This window comes from Borostomias antarcticus (assembly GCF_949987555.1).
Source record: "Borostomias antarcticus genome assembly, chromosome: 2".
Classification (NCBI taxonomy): Eukaryota; Metazoa; Chordata; class Actinopteri; order Stomiiformes; family Stomiidae; genus Borostomias; species Borostomias antarcticus.
The window spans coordinates 33284015-33304558 of NC_140235.1; positions in this window are offsets into that span (position 1 = coordinate 33284015).

Below are 20544 nucleotides of genomic sequence, written 5' to 3' on the forward strand. Positions count from 1 at the left end.
TAGGGCATTATTTTTATTAGATCTTTGAAATCATATTCCGACTCCGAATCCATGCTGTCCTGTTGCAAAATGTTCATGGTGCGCTTCTAGATAGGGTTAAGAAAATGAACTTTCCCCTTATGTCCGCTAGGAATGCTGTTATGCAACATGATATTTACAAATAGGCCAATAGCCACAGCCAAATAACCCGGGAGTGTCTACGCGTTTCGCAGTTTAGCGATAACACCATTGAGTTTAGGGTTAAGACCCTAACCCCTAACCCTACACCTGACCCTCACCTCTATGGTGTTCTTGCTAAACTGCGAAAAGTAATCTCGCAACCCGGTAGCCAACACGCAAATATAGGCTAGTGCATGGCGAACTGGGCTAGCTAACATTGGTCGCAGATGTCCTTGAGAGAGACCTTTATGGGAGGCTAGCTTGCAGCTCGTGTTTGCGTGTGTGTGCGCGTGTGTGCGCGTGTGTGCGGTCAGCTGGCCCATCCAGTTCTACTAGCTGTTTGACGTGAAGGACGGACTAGAGGTCAAAAAAAGTAAGGGGAAGGGGAATGCCAGGGTAGATGAATGAAGGAAGGAAGCAAACAAACTCACTATGACATGCCAAGTACTAGCCTGCTTCAAGAGCTCCATCATCATCCCTGTCCCCAAGAAAGCAAGGACGACTATAGACCCATCACCCTGACTACTGTAGCAATGAAGGTTTTTAAGTGCCTTGTTCTGCAGCCTCTCAAATGCATCACAGACCCTCTCCTGGACCCCCTGCAGTCCGCCTACAGAGCCAACAGGTCAGTGGATGATGCAGTAAACATGGCCCTTCACTTCATTCTCCAGCTGGTTGATGGACTTCAGCTCTGCTTTCAACACCATCTTCCCGTTCACTCTGGAGCATGCGCTTACCTGACCCCACCTGCAGGTAGACCACAGACTTCCCGTCTGACAGGAAGCAGCACGTGAAACTGGGCAAGCACATCTCTGACTCCATAGTCTCAAGACCAAAACCATGTTACTGCATGCTGCAGATCTCTCTATGGTACTGGGACACTTCATGCAAAAATCTGGTGTTCAAATCCTGGCAATTCATTGGTAGCGCCGGAATCCCGGAGACACCAGTCAGTAACGACTTTCGCAATCAGGCGTTCCCACCCATAGATATTCCCTAACCTGGGCTAGTGTCTCTCATTTGCTGCTATGACCTGTCACTCTTTCAATTTGGACCCATCGATATGCCAACAGAATACCTGCTTGGGTGGCGAAGTGGCACAGACTCTATTATGTAGTATGCAGAGCGCAGCAATTCAATGTAATATTTGAGTCTGGAGAGAGACTACCATCAGTACAGGCTCCCACCAAGGCTGTTTTCTTTCCCCTCTAATCTTCGCAATGTCACCATTAGCAGGCACAATGTTAGTCAATTATTGATAGGAACTCACCCAACAGCCCTTGAGACACCGATTAAGTTCCCATCTTTTCAAGTGGCCCAGCTCAGGATTTGAACCAGCAACCTTTCAGCCACCGGTCTGATCCTAACAGTACTGCCCCAAAGACCAAAGGAGGACAGGAGCGGAGGAGAGCAGAGGAGATTGACCCCAGGTGGACATCAAGTTCAAGTTTCAAGTTCAAGTTTTTTATTTGACACTTGTATGGCAGGAAAAAACTGAAATGCATGAGTATTTTACAAGAATATTTACATTAAACCTAGGCTAACTCAAATTACCAATAGAACAAACATTCAATATTTAAAATGGTCATTCAAGATTCTTGTCAGGGAGGGGATGGGAGACATCCTGTATCTTTTGGTTCTTGTCCTGGGTGTCTGCAGGTGTGCTTCATGTCTGGTGTGCCGACCGGACACCTGGGCTCTGAAGGGGGGGGAGCCAGTTCTTGAAGGGGGAGTTCAGGAGGCTCAGTGCAAAGTCCCTACAGAGTAACTTTCTTCTCTCATGGAGGGTGGGGAGAGAGAGGGTTTGGAGAGCGTTTGGAGAGCGTCCTGGTAGCCAGAGTATGACATCTTGTGTGACCGGCTGAGCTGTCAGTCATGATCGTCCTGAGCACTCCCGTCTAGTTCAGCCAACCAATAACTCATCTCTTGTATGATTCAGAAAAGCATCCGCTGGCTACCCCATGAGGGCCAAATATACGTATATAAGATGAAGAACACACCTGTAAGTGGTAAGTACATTTTATTTATAAACCATGTGCTGTACAATAGGAACATTTAAGAAAATAGGAGTAAAGGAACAATATAAAACATACAAAAACTACAGAAGGCAAACACACTACAAAACAAAAGTGTTTACGGACCAGACATGTAATGAGGAGGCAGTGGGGAACAGAAGCTGTGGCGCGCAGAGCAAGACCATAACATGCTACTGGCTGTTACACAAGCAGGCTCTGCTCTGACCGAACGAGACTAGATCCCATGGCTGCAGACGACGTCCATGCCGCTAGCTCTGAGTAAGAGGATGTCGGTTAGGCTGTAAAATAGGTGTTGGTTTAAGGCCACTAGAATGTAGTGATTTGAACCTGTCTCCCCAACCTTAAACCTGGTCCCAACCCTGTTCTGTCCTCTGCAGGAATAAGACCTAGTCTCAACCCGGCCCCAGTGAACAGGTGGCCATAGCTTCAGTCAACTGAATTGATGGTGGTGGATTTGCAGCGGCCTGGGTATTCTCTTACAGCACAGACGGACGAACAGAGTGGACGGATGGAGGGAGGGATGAATGGCGGGATGGATGGAGGGATGGATGGACAGAGGGGTAGCTGGGCCTGCTTCTCTCTGCTCTGAGGGGTTGTGTTGTATCTTTCAACAAGGGTTCTCTTGTTGGACAGTGGCGTGGATTCAGGTGAGCGTGGGTCCCTTGTTGACGACCCCTCCAATTCTCGGGGCTCCCCACGCCTCGACACGGTCCCCCGAGGCCGCGGCCAGGCGTCCTGCTCTCACGTTCACCTGGGAGAGAGAGACAAAGAGCATCAGAATGAGGAAGAGGGAGAGAGGTGAGGCCAATAAAATGTCCTAAATATTTGAGTGTCTTTTAGACTGAAAGAAGAAAGAGACTCACTCCATTGACGCTAGCCCGGTTTGCACAGCGTCCTCGGGGGCCGGCAAGGTACAGTAGGTGCACCTGTAAGAAGAGAAGATGACTTGACCTGACTTGTGGTGCCGCGAGTGTGAAATCCATCCAATCAGCATAGACAGACATACGGATGCACATCCCGCTCACTAACTGTCACCTCGGAGTGTGTGTGTGGTGTGTGTGTGTGTTTGCGTGTACCTGGAGTTTCTGGAGTGGCGTTCCTGCCCTTCGGCTGTGGTCACGGTGTGGTCTTGGCTGCCGGAGATGATGTAGTTGTCGTCCTCAGCCAGGCACAGCACAGCCTCACTATGGAGATGGAGACGCTCCACCAGGGGTTCTGCCACTGTGTGACATCATCAATCAGGGACAGCCGATAGCATATGTCTGACTCACCAAGTAACATGCGTGATGTCTTCATACTATTTGTATTTGATTAATTCCCATACATTCCTGTTAATCCCTGTGGGAAGTGTGTGAGTATTCCCAGAATTTTGCATCCCTATTCATACTCTTTGTATTTTGTGGCTGTTTTTGCCAGACCACCACAGGTTAAAATGGCGTCTCAACTGACAAGATGCCGCGGAGCCTGGTGACGAGTGACGGCCCCACTCACCTCTGGAGCCGAAGACGCTGACCTTGTTGGGGACGCCGGCGAGCAGTCGTCAGCCTAGTAGGACAGGCAGCGCTGGTCAGGCCCCTCCCAGCCCCTCCGCTCCCCAGGTCCCACAGCCTCGCCGTGCGGTCGGACGAGTCGGACGCCAGCAGGGGGCCGCCAGGCGCCTCACCGTGCCCCGGTGGGAATGCATGAGGCCCGCCCCGTCAGCAGAGTGTGCCCTTTGACCCCCTAGGGTCTGATGCTCTTGTCCCGTGAGCCTGAAGCGCACACCGCCCTGTCCTTTCCCCTAGAGGAGGACAGAGCGCACCGTGGCGATGTGAGGGGAAAGCTATTAGCCAACTCCAAATAGTACAAAATGCTGCAGCACATGTCCTCACTTAGACCAGAAGGGCACACACTGCACTTGTTACTTGTCAGTTTTAGATTTTAAGATTATTTTATTAGTCTATAAGTCATTACATAATCAAGCACCTAAATACAGACCAGATATTCTTTAAGATATACACCCAGTAGGTCCCTCAGGTCCTCTGACACTGAGCTTTTAATGGTCCCTAGAGCCAGGACTAAGAGGCAGGTAATTTTTAAGCAAGATCTTAAAACACAACTTTTTAACATTGCTTTTACCACATAGTTTTACTTGTTTTAATATCTTTGTGCTCTTAATTTGAATTCTGTTTTATAGTTTTTATTCTATTTTACACTATCCTAAAATGCTTTTACTTTTATAGTTTCTTTTAAATCTGTTCTCACTGTGTTGGTATGATTTATGTTTTTATCTGTCTCTTTTTACGAATAGTGCTATATAAATAAAATGGCATTGACATCTGGAAAAAAGAACAATGACTTATTATTGATTTACATATTTATTGATTTATATATATATATTTATGGAGTATATTGATATAGTGGAGGAGGTTTGGATAGGCATAAGGATTGTGCAGGGGGATTGCATGGATTGCATGGGTGGTTGGGGTCTGGTTGGAAGGATTGAATGGTTATTGTTTGAGGGGGGGGTTGCTGGTGCTGCTCTCAGTCAACTTCAGTCATCCTTTGGGATCTGTGAGGAGCAGGTCATGATCTTCCAGAGGCCGCTGAAGAATTTACGAATCCCCTTCTTCTTCATCATATTTTTCTTGTTGTTCACTTCCTCTGCAAAAATGATCTCTAAATTGGGTATTGTGTAGAGAAGAGAGAAGGAAAATTGTTTGATATGAAATATAGATCATATTATGATATATAGAAATAGATGCCCTAACACCCAAAATGTCTAACCTGCTGACTGCTGGACCGCAATGGCCTCCTTGATGGCCTCCTCAATGGCCTCCTTGATGGCCTCCTCAATGGCCTTGGAGATCTCCATGGCCTCCTTGATGGCCTCCACGATGACCTTTGGTACCTCAATGGCCACAATGACCTCCTCAATGGGCTTGGGGGCCACAATGTCCTCCTTGATGACCTCCTCAATGGTCTTGGGGATCTCAATGGCCTCCTTGATGACATCCTCGATGACGGTGGGGGCTTCAATAGCGTCCATGATGTTCCAGATGGCCTCAATGTACTCCATAATGACCCTGGGGGCCTCAATGACCTCCTCAAGGACCTTGGGGTTTTCATTTACCTCCTCCATGAACTCCTCAACCTCTTTGAAGGCCTCCTTAATGACCTCAAAGATCTTGTCAATGTCCTCGGGGGCCTCACTGGCCTCCTCAATGCCAATGGGGGTCTCAATGACCTCATCAATGGGCTTGGGGGCCACAATGTCCTCCTTGATGACCTCCTCAATGGGCTTATGGTCACCCTGTTTCTGGCCATTCACGAGCTCAATCGGCTTTTTCTGCAAGACAGGTTCAATGATGACAAAACTGCGTCAATGGATCAACTAGAATATATATATAGCCTATATATATATATATATATATATATATATATATAATTTTTGTAAGATGATGTTACATAGTGTTAGGTTACCTCCTGCAAGTTGGAACCGTTTGAAGGAGAGGCCTCACCCATGGATTTATTATCCATATATTTAGAATCCATAGGGGCTCTGTTGAGACAGAGTGCAAGAAACAATTATTTTCTGCGCGCCACAGCTTCTGTTCCCCACTGCGTCCTCATTACATGTCTGGTCCGTAAACACTTTTGTTTTGTAGTGTGTTTGCCTTCTGTATAGTTTTTTCTGTACAGTAATGTTTTATATTGTTCCTTTACTCCTTTTTTCTTAAATTTTCCTATTGTACAGCACATGGTTTAGAAATAAAATGTACTTACCACTTACAGGTGGTATTATATTTAAAAGTCTTCAAATATCTTCAAATAGTCTTCAAATATGAATTGCTGATTAATCGTGTTGTATAAGGATGCGGTTGTCCGTCAATGTGAAGTTAACTCTGAAACAATATTCAACTTTGTGGAATTAGCCTACTTATATAGAATTATATAGCCATTGTGACGTCGGTCATTATTACGCGCACGGATATCTGATGACTCTTGTGTGGTTGTCATGTGGTGATTTGAAATAACGTTACCATACGAACTAGCCTAGAATTGATTCATAATAAGACTGGCCCCTGTATATACAAATTTGTATATATAGCCTACACATTTCAACATTCTACCCCTACTGTAGGCTACAGGAACATCTTTCCAAATCATATCCGGACGTAGCCTGTAACTTACATGTTTGCCAATTTATCAACGTGATGCTGCAGCCTACGTTCAGCTTATGTGTTCCTATTTAAGGGAATAAGCATTAACAAACATGTCAAGCATAATAGGGCATTATTTTTATTAGATCTTTGAAATCATATTCCGACTCCGAATCCATGCTGTCCTGTTGCAAAATGTTCATGGTGCGCTTCTAGATAGGGTTAAGAAAATGAACTTTCCCCTTATGTCCGCTAGGAATGCTGTTATGCAACATGATATTTACAAATAGGCCAATAGCCACAGCCAAATAACCCGGGAGTGTCTACGCGTTTCGCAGTTTAGCGATAACACCATTGAGTTTAGGGTTAAGACCCTAACCCCTAACCCTACACCTGACCCTCACCTCTATGGTGTTCTTGCTAAACTGCGAAAAGTAATCTCGCAACCCGGTAGCCAACACGCAAATATAGGCTAGTGCATGGCGAACTGGGCTAGCTAACATTGGTCGCAGATGTCCTTGAGAGAGACCTTTATGGGAGGCTAGCTTGCAGCTCGTGTTTGCGTGTGTGTGCGCGTGTGTGCGGTCAGCTGGCCCATCCAGTTCTACTAGCTGTTTGACGTGAAGGACGGACTAGAGGTCAAAAAAAGTAAGGGGAAGGGGAATGCCAGGGTAGATGAATGAAGGAAGGAAGCAAACAAACTCACTATGACATGCCAAGTACTAGCCTGCTTCAAGAGCTCCATCATCATCCCTGTCCCCAAGAAAGCAAGGACGACTATAGACCCATCACCCTGACTACTGTAGCAATGAAGGTTTTTAAGTGCCTTGTTCTGCAGCCTCTCAAATGCATCACAGACCCTCTCCTGGACCCCCTGCAGTCCGCCTACAGAGCCAACAGGTCAGTGGATGATGCAGTAAACATGGCCCTTCACTTCATTCTCCAGCTGGTTGATGGACTTCAGCTCTGCTTTCAACACCATCTTCCCGTTCACTCTGGAGCATGCGCTTACCTGACCCCACCTGCAGGTAGACCACAGACTTCCCGTCTGACAGGAAGCAGCACGTGAAACTGGGCAAGCACATCTCTGACTCCATAGTCTCAAGACCAAAACCATGTTACTGCATGCTGCAGATCTCTCTATGGTACTGGGACACTTCATGCAAAAATCTGGTGTTCAAATCCTGGCAATTCATTGGTAGCGCCGGAATCCCGGAGACACCAGTCAGTAACGACTTTCGCAATCAGGCGTTCCCACCCATAGATATTCCCTAACCTGGGCTAGTGTCTCTCATTTGCTGCTATGACCTGTCACTCTTTCAATTTGGACCCATCGATATGCCAACAGAATACCTGCTTGGGTGGCGAAGTGGCACAGACTCTATTATGTAGTATGCAGAGCGCAGCAATTCAATGTAATATTTGAGTCTGGAGAGAGACTACCATCAGTACAGGCTCCCACCAAGGCTGTTTTCTTTCCCCTCTAATCTTCGCAATGTCACCATTAGCAGGCACAATGTTAGTCAATTATTGATAGGAACTCACCCAACAGCCCTTGAGACACCGATTAAGTTCCCATCTTTTCAAGTGGCCCAGCTCAGGATTTGAACCAGCAACCTTTCAGCCACCGGTCTGATCCTAACAGTACTGCCCCAAAGACCAAAGGAGGACAGGAGCGGAGGAGAGCAGAGGAGATTGACCCCAGGTGGACATCAAGTTCAAGTTTCAAGTTCAAGTTTTTTATTTGACACTTGTATGGCAGTTAAAAACTGAAATGCATGAGTATTTTACAAGAATATTTACATTAAACCTAGGCTAACTCAAATTACCAATAGAACAAACATTCAATATTTAAAATGGTCATTCAAGATTCTTGTCAGGGAGGGGATGGGAGACATCCTGTATCTTTTGGTTCTTGTCCTGGGTGTCTGCAGGTGTGCTTCATGTCTGGTGTGCCGACCGGACACCTGGGCTCTGAAGGGGGGGGAGCCAGTTCTTGAAGGGGGAGTTCAGGAGGCTCAGTGCAAAGTCCCTACAGAGTAACTTTCTTCTCTCATGGAGGGTGGGGAGAGAGAGGGTTTGGAGAGCGTTTGGAGAGCGTCCTGGTAGCCAGAGTATGACATCTTGTGTGACCGGCTGAGCTGTCAGTCATGATCGTCCTGAGCACTCCCGTCTAGTTCAGCCAACCAATAACTCATCTCTTGTATGATTCAGATAAGCATCCGCTGGCTACCCCATGAGGGCCAAATATACGTATATAAGATGAAGAACACACCTGTAAGTGGTAAGTACATTTTATTTATAAACCATGTGCTGTACAATAGGAACATTTAAGAAAATAGGAGTAAAGGAACAATATAAAACATACAAAAACTACAGAAGGCAAACACACTACAAAACAAAAGTGTTTACGGACCAGACATGTAATGAGGAGGCAGTGGGGAACAGAAGCTGTGGCGCGCAGAGCAAGACCATAACATGCTACTGGCTGTTACACAAGCAGGCTCTGCTCTGACCGAACGAGACTAGATCCCATGGCTGCAGACGACGTCCATGCCGCTAGCTCTGAGTAAGAGGATGTCGGTTAGGCTGTAAAATAGGTGTTGGTTTAAGGCCACTAGAATGTAGTGATTTGAACCTGTCTCCCCAACCTTAAACCTGGTCCCAACCCTGTTCTGTCCTCTGCAGGAATAAGACCTAGTCTCAACCCGGCCCCAGTGAACAGGTGGCCATAGCTTCAGTCAACTGAATTGATGGTGGTGGATTTGCAGGGGCCTGGGTATTCTCTTACAGCACAGACGGACGAACAGAGTGGACGGATGGAGGGAGGGATGAATGGCGGGATGGATGGAGGGATGGATGGACAGAGGGGTAGCTGGGCCTGCTTCTCTCTGCTCTGAGGGGTTGTGTTGTATCTTTCAACAAGGGTTCTCTTGTTGGACAGTGGCGTGGATTCAGGTGAGCGTGGGTCCCTTGTTGACGACCCCTCCAATTCTCGGGGCTCCCCACGCCTCGACACGGTCCCCCGAGGCCGCGGCCAGGCGTCCTGCTCTCACGTTCACCTGGGAGAGAGAGACAAAGAGCATCAGAATGAGGAAGAGGGAGAGAGGTGAGGCCAATAAAATGTCCTAAATATTTGAGTGTCTTTTAGACTGAAAGAAGAAAGAGACTCACTCCATTGACGCTAGCCCGGTTTGCACAGCGTCCTCGGGGGCCGGCAAGGTACAGTAGGTGCACCTGTAAGAAGAGAAGATGACTTGACCTGACTTGTGGTGCCGCGAGTGTGAAATCCATCCAATCAGCATAGACAGACATACGGATGCACATCCCGCTCACTAACTGTCACCTCGGAGTGTGTGTGTGGTGTGTGTGTGTGTTTGCGTGTACCTGGAGTTTCTGGAGTGGCGTTCCTGCCCTTCGGCTGTGGTCACGGTGTGGTCTTGGCTGCCGGAGATGATGTAAATATTAAATTTATTTTTCCTTTTACAAGATGGCAGCATCCCCATTGTGTGTGCTGAATGTTTGTTAGTGTTTGGTCTTTTTTGTTGGTTTTTAGCACTTTTAACATCCATTTTAGTAAGTAGTAGTCTTTATTTGATCCTGGCATTTTCTCATTTTACCGTTTTGTGGACCTTTTGGAGTTCTACTGGCTCTGTGGACTATGGCCTGAATTTCTTCACCTGACTGCTGGGGAGCTGTCCTGCTTCCACCTGCCCTGCCCTGCCCTGCTGCTGTAGCTGAGGCCTGCCTCCACCTGCCCTGCCCTGCCCTGCTGCTGTAGCTGAGGCCTGCCTCCACCTGCCCTGCCCTGCCCTGCTGCTGTAGCTGAGGCCTGCTTCTACCTGCCCTGCCCTGCCCTGCTGCTGTAGCTGAGGCCTGCCTCCACCTGCCCTGCCCTGCTGCTGTAGCTGAGGCCTGCCTCCACCTGCCCTGCCCTGCCCTGCTGCTGTAGCTGAGGCCTGCCTCCACCTGCCCTGCCCTGCCCTGCTGCTGTAGCTGAGGCCTGCCTCCACCTGCCCTGCCCTGCTGCTGTAGCTGAGGCCTGCCTCCACCTGCCCCTGGCTTTCCTGGTCTGGCTGGGCTAGGTTAAGCTGAGCTGAGCTAAACTAGGTGTGTTGCAGCACTATGTTGTCTAAAGCTACTCTCGTGCTTGCTCTTCTTCTGGGATTATTTGTCAGACTGCACCTCGGCAAACCTGATGGTCTGGCTACCAGTGACGTCTTTGTTTACAATGAACATTCAGATGGTGGAACTTCTGGAGCGCTGACCCCATCGGATAGACTTTACCCAAAGCTGACGTTCTACGGCATAAAATGCGCTCTCCCATATGCCCTTTTGACTCTTGACTCGCTAATTTCGAAGGACTGGAGTGGCCCTGACCCCCAGAAAACCAATTCGTCTAGAACCCATGTGAAAAAATCATCTTCCAGACTGTTAATACTGTTATTGCTTCTACTCTCTGGCAATGTTAACATTAACCCTGGTCCCGAGCATGTTTCTGCTTCCTTGCAGCTTCTGCCAACTCCGTATGAGTTTAGCTGTAGGCAAGGGCTGGGTTTTCTGCATGTTAATGCTAGGAGTCTAGTGCCCAAATTAGATATTTTCAAGACCTGGTTTTTAGTTGCTAAGCCTGATATTGTAGTAGTTTCTGAAACCTGGTTAAAACCGACCGTCACTGACAATGTCATTCACATTGATGGTTATAATGTTTTCAGAACTGACCGTAAGGGCAGAGCTGGTGGTGTTGCAATATACACTGCTGAGAATTTACAGTGTTCTGTCCTTCACTCGATTTCAATACCTAGGCAACTTGAGTTTCTAGCTGTCCAAATAACTATAGCAAATGCTCCTCTCACGGTTATTGGCTGTTATAGGCCTCCCTCGGCCATCAAAGATGCAACCACAAGCCTTACTGAATTGCTGTCTAAGTTTTCTTCTGAAATCATCTTAATGGGTGATTTAAACTGGGACTGGCTGAGTGATAAATCTTCACAATTTAAGCAGGTTTGTGATTCTTTGAATTTAACTCAGCTTATTGAAAGCCCTACTAGAATAAACCCTGCCAAACCCAACAGCGACACCCTTATAGATGTCATTCTAACAAATGCAGTTCATAAATATGTGTCTGTTGGTGTTTTTCCTAATGATATCAGCGACCACTGCACCATTGCTTGCGTTAGGAGCACTAAGTTGCCCAAAGCCAAGGGCCTTATTGTGCTCAGGCGCTGCTTCAAACATTTTTCTGAGCAGGCTTTCCTACATGACCTGGCGGAAGTTAAATGGCACCTTACAGCGTTAATTCCATCTGTCGATGATGCTGTCCATTTCTTTACAGATCACTTTTTACTGATTATTAATAAGCATGCCCCTCTTAGAAAATTTAGAGTCAAGAATAGATACAATCCATGGTTTACTAGAGAATTAACCAATCTTATTCATGATCGAAATAAGCAATGGTCTTTAGCCAGAAAGTCAAACACTGCTGATGACTGGCTTCTTTTTCGTGTCCTCAGAAATAAATGTTCAGCTCTTATTAAAAAAGCTAAAGCTGATTACTATCTGAGCTTAACCACTGATAGTTTTAACGACCATTCCAAGTTCTGGAAAACAATTAAATCACTTCAGAACAAGAAGGTTTCTAGTCTTCCACAAAAACTGAAGGTCAGTGATGCTTTTATTTCTGACAAAAATGATATGTCTAATGCTTTTAATGCTCATTTCAAAAAGGCTGGTCACATTTTTGATGAGCAAAGTCATGACTCTCTGCATGGTCGTACCCTGAGTCATAGTCAAGAGATGATCTCCTCCCCTGTTTTTGATTTTGCTTCCTTCTCGGTCTCTGAAGTCTTACACGGTTTGCAATCAATTGATCCTAAAAAGTCAGCCGGGCCTGACGGCCTAGACCCTTTCTTTTTAAAAATTGCAGCAGAGATTATAGCACAACCAGTTACTGATATTTATAATCTGTCCCTGTCCACTCATACGCTGCCAGTTGTGTGGAAGCAAGCTTTTGTATCGCCCCTCTTGAAAGCTGGTGATCCCACTGATTTGAATAACTATCGACCCATCTCAAATCTTTCTGTGTTATCAAAGATTCTTGAGTCCTTAGTTTCTGCTCAGCTAAAGCTTTTTTTAAATTCACACAACATCCTTAACCCTTTGCAATCTGGATTCAGATCAAAGCACAGTACTGTGACTGCCAGTCTGAAAGTCCTAGATGATATTAAGGCTGCTTTGGATAGGAAATCTTTTTGTGTTGCACTGTTTATTGACTTAACCAAAGCATTTGACACTGTAGATCATCACATTCTGTTTAATGTTTTGTCGGTGTCTTGTTTCGGACACAATGCCATTAGTTGGTTTCAGAGTTATTTAGCCGACCGTACTCAATGCGTCAGGTTGGGCAGTACCATCTCTGACCCTGTCACCCTGGAGAAGGGAGTTCCACAGGGTTCTATTTTGGGGCCCTTGCTCTTTTTATTATATGTAAACAATATTTGTAATCAGATGCAATGTTCAACCTATCATATGTATGCTGATGACACTATTGTGTACTCATGTGCTCCTTCTCTGGATATTGCCGTTTCCAATCTAAAATTGGATTTTATCACACTGCAGCATGCACTTCTTGATTCCAAGCTGCTTTTAAACGGTATGAAAACCAAAGCAATGCTCTTTGCTCCTAAGTCTGTGTCCTCCTGCCTCTCCATTGACACCCTTGACGGTATCTCTGTTGAGTTTGTCGACACATACAAATATCTGGGCTTTTGGCTGGACAGAAATCTAAACTTTAAACATCATATTGAAGCCCTAACTAAGAAACTGAAGTTTACTCTTGGCTTCCTTTACAGACTTAAAGCTTGTTTTTCAACATCTTCTCGTAAAAGGTTGGTCTCTGGCTTATTCCTGTCCCAGCTTGATTACGGCGATACCATCTATAGATTTGCCTGTCCCACTGTTTTGGCCAAACTTGACCCACTCTACCATGCTGCACTGAGATATATATCAAATGCACCTTATAGGACTCATCATTGCACACTGTATAGCCTAACTGGGTGGCCCTCACTTGCTATGCGCAGGATGCAACACTGGTTTATTTTATTGTATAAGGCCATTTTAGGCAAGCTCCCTCGGTACATATGTTCCAATTTTGTACCAGTTTGTGACTCTTACAACCTCAGATCCAGTGCCTGGATACGGTTCCAGGTACCTGCTGTGCGGACTGAGGCTGGAAAAAGGAGCCTTTTTTATTCTGGTCCTTGGTCTTGGAATGACCTTCAGTCAAGCCTCAAACTGATGGCACTTATTCCTTTAGCCAGCTTTAAACTGAAACTATCAGAAGTCCTTACCACCAGCTGCTCATGTAGTAATATATCTTAATTTCTTATTGTTCCCACGTGGTCTACGCCTTTTGTATATTTAGTTGTGTTGTTCTCTGTATTTTATATGTCCTTGTGTCTTTCTATGTGAAACTTTGCTGCCTTCTTGGCCAGGTCAGTATTGTAAAAGAGATTTTATCTCAATGCTTTTATCTGGTTAAATAAAGGTTAAATAAAAATAAAAATAAAAATAAATTACTCCTTTTTTCTTAAATTTTCCTATTGTACAGCACATGGTTTAGAAATAAAATGTACTTACCACTTACAGGTGGTATTATATTTAAAAGTCTTCAAATATCTTCAAATAGTCTTCAAATATGAATTGCTGATTAATCGTGTTGTATAAGGATGCGGTTGTCCGTCAATGTGAAGTTAACTCTGAAACAATATTCAACTTTGTGGAATTAGCCTACTTATATAGAATTATATAGCCATTGTGACGTCGGTCATTATTACGCGCACGGATATCTGATGACTCTTGTGTGGTTGTCATGTGGTGATTTGAAATAACGTTACCATACGAACTAGCCTAGAATTGATTCATAATAAGACTGGCCCCTGTATATACAAATTTGTATATATAGCCTACACATTTCAACATTCTACCCCTACTGTAGGCTACAGGAACATCTTTCCAAATCATATCCGGACGTAGCCTGTAACTTACATGTTTGCCAATTTATCAACGTGATGCTGCAGCCTACGTTCAGCTTATGTGTTCCTATTTAAGGGAATAAGCATTAACAAACATGTCAAGCATAATAGGGCATTATTTTTATTAGATCTTTGAAATCATATTCCGACTCCGAATCCATGCTGTCCTGTTGCAAAATGTTCATGGTGCGCTTCTAGATAGGGTTAAGAAAATGAACTTTCCCCTTATGTCCGCTAGGAATGCTGTTATGCAACATGATATTTACAAATAGGCCAATAGCCACAGCCAAATGTAACCCGGGAGTGTCTACGCGTTTCGCAGTTTAGCGATAACACCATTGAGTTTAGGGTTAAGACCCTAACCCCTAACCCTACACCTGACCCTCACCTCTATGGTGTTCTTGCTAAACTGCGAAAAGTAATCTCGCAACCCGGTAGCCAACACGCAAAGTAGGCTAGTGCATGGCGAACTGGGCTAGCTAACATTGGTCGCAGATGTCCTTGAGAGAGACCTTTATGGGAGGCTAGCTTGCAGCTCGTGTTTGCGTGTGTGTGCGTGTGTGTGCGGTCAGCTGGCCCATCCAGTTCTACTAGCTGTTTGACGTGAAGGACGGACTAGAGGTCAAAAAAAGTAAGGGGAAGGGGAATGCCAGGGTAGATGAATGAAGGAAGGAAGCAAACAAACTCACTATGACATGCCAAGTACTAGCCTGCTTCAAGAGCTCCATCATCATCCCTGTCCCCAAGAAAGCAAGGACGACTATAGACCCATCACCCTGACCACTGTAGCAATGAAGGTTTTTAAGTGCCTTGTTCTGCAGCCTCTTAAATGCATCACAGACCCTCTCCTGGACCCCCTGCAGTCCGCCTACAGAGCCAACAGGTCAGTGGATGATGCAGTAAACATGGCCCTTCACTTCATTCTCCAGCTGGTTGATGGACTTCAGCTCTGCTTTCAACACCATCTTCCCGTTCACTCTGGAGCATGCGCTTACCTGACCCCACCTGCAGGTAGACCACAGACTTCCTGTCTGACAGGAAGCAGCACGTGAAACTGGGCAAGCACATCTCTGACTCCATAGTCTCAAGACCAAAACCATGTTACTGCATGCTGCAGATCTCTCTATGGTACTGGGACACTTCATGCAAAAATCTGGTGTTCAAATCCTGGCAATTCATTGGTAGCGCCGGAATCCCGGCGACACCAGTCAGTAACGACTTTCGCAATCAGGCGTTCCCACCCATAGATATTCCCTAACCTGGGCTAGTGTCTCTCATTTGCTGCTATGACCTGTCACTCTTTCAATTTGGACCCATCGATATGCCAACAGAATACCTGCTTGGGTGGCGAAGTGGCACAGACTCTATTATGTAGTATGCAGAGCGCAGCAATTCAATGTAATATTTGAGTCTGGAGAGAGACTACCATCAGTACAGGCTCCCACCAAGGCTGTTTTCTTTCCCCTCTAATCTTCGCAATGTCACCATTAGCAGGCACAATGTTAGTCAATTATTGATAGGAACTCACCCAACAGCCCTTGAGACACCGATTAAGTTCCCATCTTTTCAAGTGGCCCAGCTCAGGATTTGAACCAGCAACCTTTCAGCCACCGGTCTGATCCTAACTGTACTGCCCCAAAGACCAAAGGAGGACAGGAGCGGAGGAGAGCAGAGGAGATTGACCCCAGGTGGACATCAAGTTCAAGTTTCAAGTTCAAGTTTTTTATTTGACACTTGTATGGCAGTTAAAAACTGAAATGCATGAGTATTTTACAAGAATATTTACATTAAACCTAGGCTAACTCAAATTACCAATAGAACAAACATTCAATATTTAAAATGGTAATTCAAGATTCTTGTCAGGGAGGGGATGGGAGACATCCTGTATCTTTTGGTTCTTGTCCTGGGTGTCTGCAGGTGTGCTTCATGTCTGGTGTGCCGACCGGACACCTGGGCTCTGAAGGGGGGGGAGCCAGTTCTTGAAGGGGGAGTTCAGGAGGCTCAGTGCAAAGTCCCTACAGAGTAACTTTCTTCTCTCATGGAGGGTGGGGAGAGAGAGGGTTTGGAGAGCGTTTGGAGAGCGTCCTGGTAGCCAGAGTATGACATCTTGTGTGACCGGCTGAGCTGTCAGTCATGATCGTCCTGAGCACTCCCGTCTAGTTCAGCCAACCAATAACTCATCTCTTGTATGATTCAGATAAGCATCCGCTGGCTACCCCATGAGGGCCAAATATACGTATATAAGATGAAGAACACACCTGTAAGTGGTAAGTACATTTTATTTATAAACCATGTGCTGTACAATAGGAACATTTAAGAAAATAGGAGTAAAGGAACAATATAAAACATACAAAAACTACAGAAGGCAAACACACTACAAAACAAAAGTGTTTACGGACCAGACATGTAATGAGGAGGCAGTGGGGAACAGAAGCTGTGGCGCGCAGAGCAAGACCATAACATGCTAATAGCTGTTACACAAGCAGGCTCTGCTCTGACCGAACGAGACTAGATCCCATGGCTGCAGACGACGTCCATGCCGCTAGCTCTGAGTAAGAGGATGTCGGTTAGGCTGTAAAATAGGTGTTGGTTTAAGGCCACTAGAATGTAGTGATTTGAACCTGTCTCCCCAACCTTAAACCTGGTCCCAACCCTGTTCTGTCCTCTGCAGGAATAAGACCTAGTCTCAACCCGGCCCCAGTGAACAGGTGGCCATAGCTTCAGTCAACTGAATTGATGGTGGTGGATTTGCAGCGGCCTGGGTATTCTCTTACAGCACAGACGGACGAACAGAGTGGACGGATGGAGGGAGGGATGAATGGCGGGATGGATGGAGGGATGGATGGACAGATGGGTAGCTGGGCCTGCTTCTCTCTGCTCTGAGGGGTTGTGTTGTATCTTTCAACAAGGGTTCTCTTGTTGGACAGTGGCGTGGATTCAGGTGAGCGTGGGTCCCTTGTTGACGACCCCTCCAATTCTCGGGGCTCCCCACGCCTCGACACGGTCCCCCGAGGCCGCGGCCAGGCGTCCTGCTCTCACGTTCACCTGGGAGAGAGAGACAAAGAGCATCAGAATGAGGAAGAGGGAGAGAGGTGAGGCCAATAAAATGTCCTAAATATTTGAGTGTCTTTTAGACTGAAAGAAGAAAGAGACTCACTCCATTGACGCTAGCCCGGTTTGCACAGCGTCCTCGGGGGCCGGCAAGGTACAGTAGGTGCACCTGTAAGAAGAGAAGATGACTTGACCTGACTTGTGGTGCCGCGAGTGTGAAATCCATCCAATCAGCATAGACAGACATACGGATGCACATCCCGCTCACTAACTGTCACCTCGGAGTGTGTGTGTGGTGTGTGTGTGTGTTTGCGTGTACCTGGAGTTTCTGGAGTGGCGTTCCTGCCCTTCGGCTGTGGTCACGGTGTGGTCTTGGCTGCCGGAGATGATGTAGTTGTCGTCCTCAGCCAGGCACAGCACAGCCTCACTATGGAGATGGAGACGCTCCACCAGGGGTTCTGCCACTGTGTGACATCATCAATCAGGGACAGCCGATAGCATATGTCTGACTCACCAAGTAACATTGCGTGATGTCTTCATACTATTTGTATTTGATTAATTCCCATACATTCCTGTTAATCCCTGTGGGAAGTGTGTGAGTATTCCCAGAATTTTGCATCCCTATTCATACTCTTTGTATTTTGTGGCTGTTTTTGCCAGACCACCACAGGTTAAAATGGCGTCTCAACTGACAAGATGCCGCGGAGCCTGGTGACGAGTGACGGCCCCACTCACCTCTGGAGCCGAAGACGCTGACCTTGTTGGGGACGCCGGCGAGCAGCCGTCAGCCTAGTAGGACAGGCAGCGCTGGTCAGGCCCCTCCCAGCCCCTCCGCTCCCCAGGTCCCACAGCCTCGCCGTGCGGTCGGAGGAGTCGGACGCCAGCAGGGGGCCGCCAGGCGCCTCACCGTGCCCCGGTGGGAATGCATGAGGCCCGCCCCGTCAGCAGAGTGTGCCCTTTGACCCCCTAGGGTCTGATGCTCTTGTCCCGTGAGCCTGAAGCGCACACCGCCCTGTCCTTTCCCCTAGAGGAGGACAGAGCGCACCGTGGCGATGTGAGGGGAAAGCTATTAGCCAACTCCAAATAGTACAAAATGCTGCAGCACATGTCCTCACTTAGACCAGGAGGGCACACACTGCACTTGTTACTTGTCAGTTTTAGATTTTAAGATTATTTTATTAGTCTATAAGTCATTACATAATCAAGCACCTAAATACATACCAGATATGCTTTAAGATATACACCCAGTAGGTCCCTCAGGTCCTCTGACACTGAGCTTTTAATGGTCCCTAGAGCCAGGACTAAGAGGCAGGTAATTTTTAAGCAAGATCTTAAAACACAACTTTTTAACATTGCTTTTACCACATAGTTTTACTTGTTTTAATATCTTTGTGCTCTTAATTTGAATTCTGTTTTATAGTTTTTATTCTATTTTACACTATCCTAAAATGCTTTTACTTTTATAGTTTCTTTTAAATCTGTTCTCACTGTGTTGGTATGATTTATGTTTTTATCTGTCTCTTTTTACGAATAGTGCTATATAAATAAAATGGCATTGACATCTGGAAAAAAGAACAATGACTTATTATTGATTTACATATTTATTGATTTATATATATATATTTATGGAGTATATTGATATAGTGGAGGAGGTTTGGATAGGCATAAGGATTGTGCAGGGGGATTGCATGGATTGCATGGGTGGTTGGGGTCTGGTTGGAAGGATTGAATGGTTATTGTTTGAGGGGGGGGTTGCTGGTGCTGCTCTCAGTCAACTTCAGTCATCCTTTGGGATCTGTGAGGAGCAGGTCATGATCTTCCAGAGGCCGCTGAAGAATTTACGAATCCCCTTCTTCTTCTTCTTCATCATATTTTTCTTGTTGTTCACTTCCTCTGCAAAAATGATCTCTAAATTGGGTATTGTGTAGAGAAGAGAGAAGGAAAATTGTTTGATATGAAATATAGATCATATTATGATATATAGAAATAGATGCCCTAACACCCAAAATGTCTAACCTGCTGACTGCTGGACCGCAATGGCCTCCTTGATGGCCTCCTCAATGGCCTCCTTGATGGCCTCCTCAATGGCCTTGGAGATCTCCATGGCCTCCTTGATGGCCTCCACGATGACCTTTGGTACCTCAATGGCCACAATGACCTCCTCAATGGGCTTGGGGGCCACAATGTCCTCCTTGATGACCTCCTCAATGGTCTTGGGGATCTCAATGGCCTCCTTGATGACATCCTCGATGACGGTGGGGGCTTCAATAGCGTCCATGATGTTCCAGATGGCCTCAATGTACTCCATAATGACCCTGGGGGCCTCAATGACCTCCTCAAGGACCTTGGGGTTTTCATTTACCTCCTCCATGAACTCCTCAACCTCTTTGAAGGCCTCCTTAATGACCTCAAAGATCTTGTCAATGTCCTCGGGGGCCTCACTGGCCTCCTCAATGCCAATGGGGGTCTCAATGACCTCATCAATGGGCTTGGGGGCCACAATGTCCTCCTTGATGACCTCCTCAATGGGCTTATGGTCACCCTGTTTCTGGCCATTCACAAGCTCAATCGGCTTTTTCTGCAAGACAGGTTCAATGATGACAAAACTGCGTCAATGGATCAACTGGAATATATATATAGCCATAGGCGATTTTACCCTCTGAGAGTAGGGGGGGCAACATTTTGACGTGAGAAAAAAAAAAACAGTTCTGCCGTCTCGTCCCATCTATTTACAAAGTTTACCAGTTGTGAACAGTATGCTAATAAGAAATCCGTATGACAATTCAATATGTACAACGCATCAAACTTCATCTAGACACCACCAGCATGTCAATATGACTTTATGACCGACCACTAGGCCATACCCAACATCACAACATCAAACTGCAACTGCCTGCTGGTGCGAGCTTCCTCGCCGATGGTGATGTTGCTAGTGTTAGTGCTGGTGCTGGTGCTGGTGCTAGTGCTAGTGCTAGTGCTAGTGCTAGTGCTAGTGCTAGTGCTAGTGCTAGTGCTAGTGCTAGTGCTAGTGCTAGTGCTAGTGCTAGTGCTAGTGCTAGTGCTAGCTCCGATAGCCTCTGGAGCACTTCTGCATTCGATTGCACCTGCTGCGCTGTCATTTCG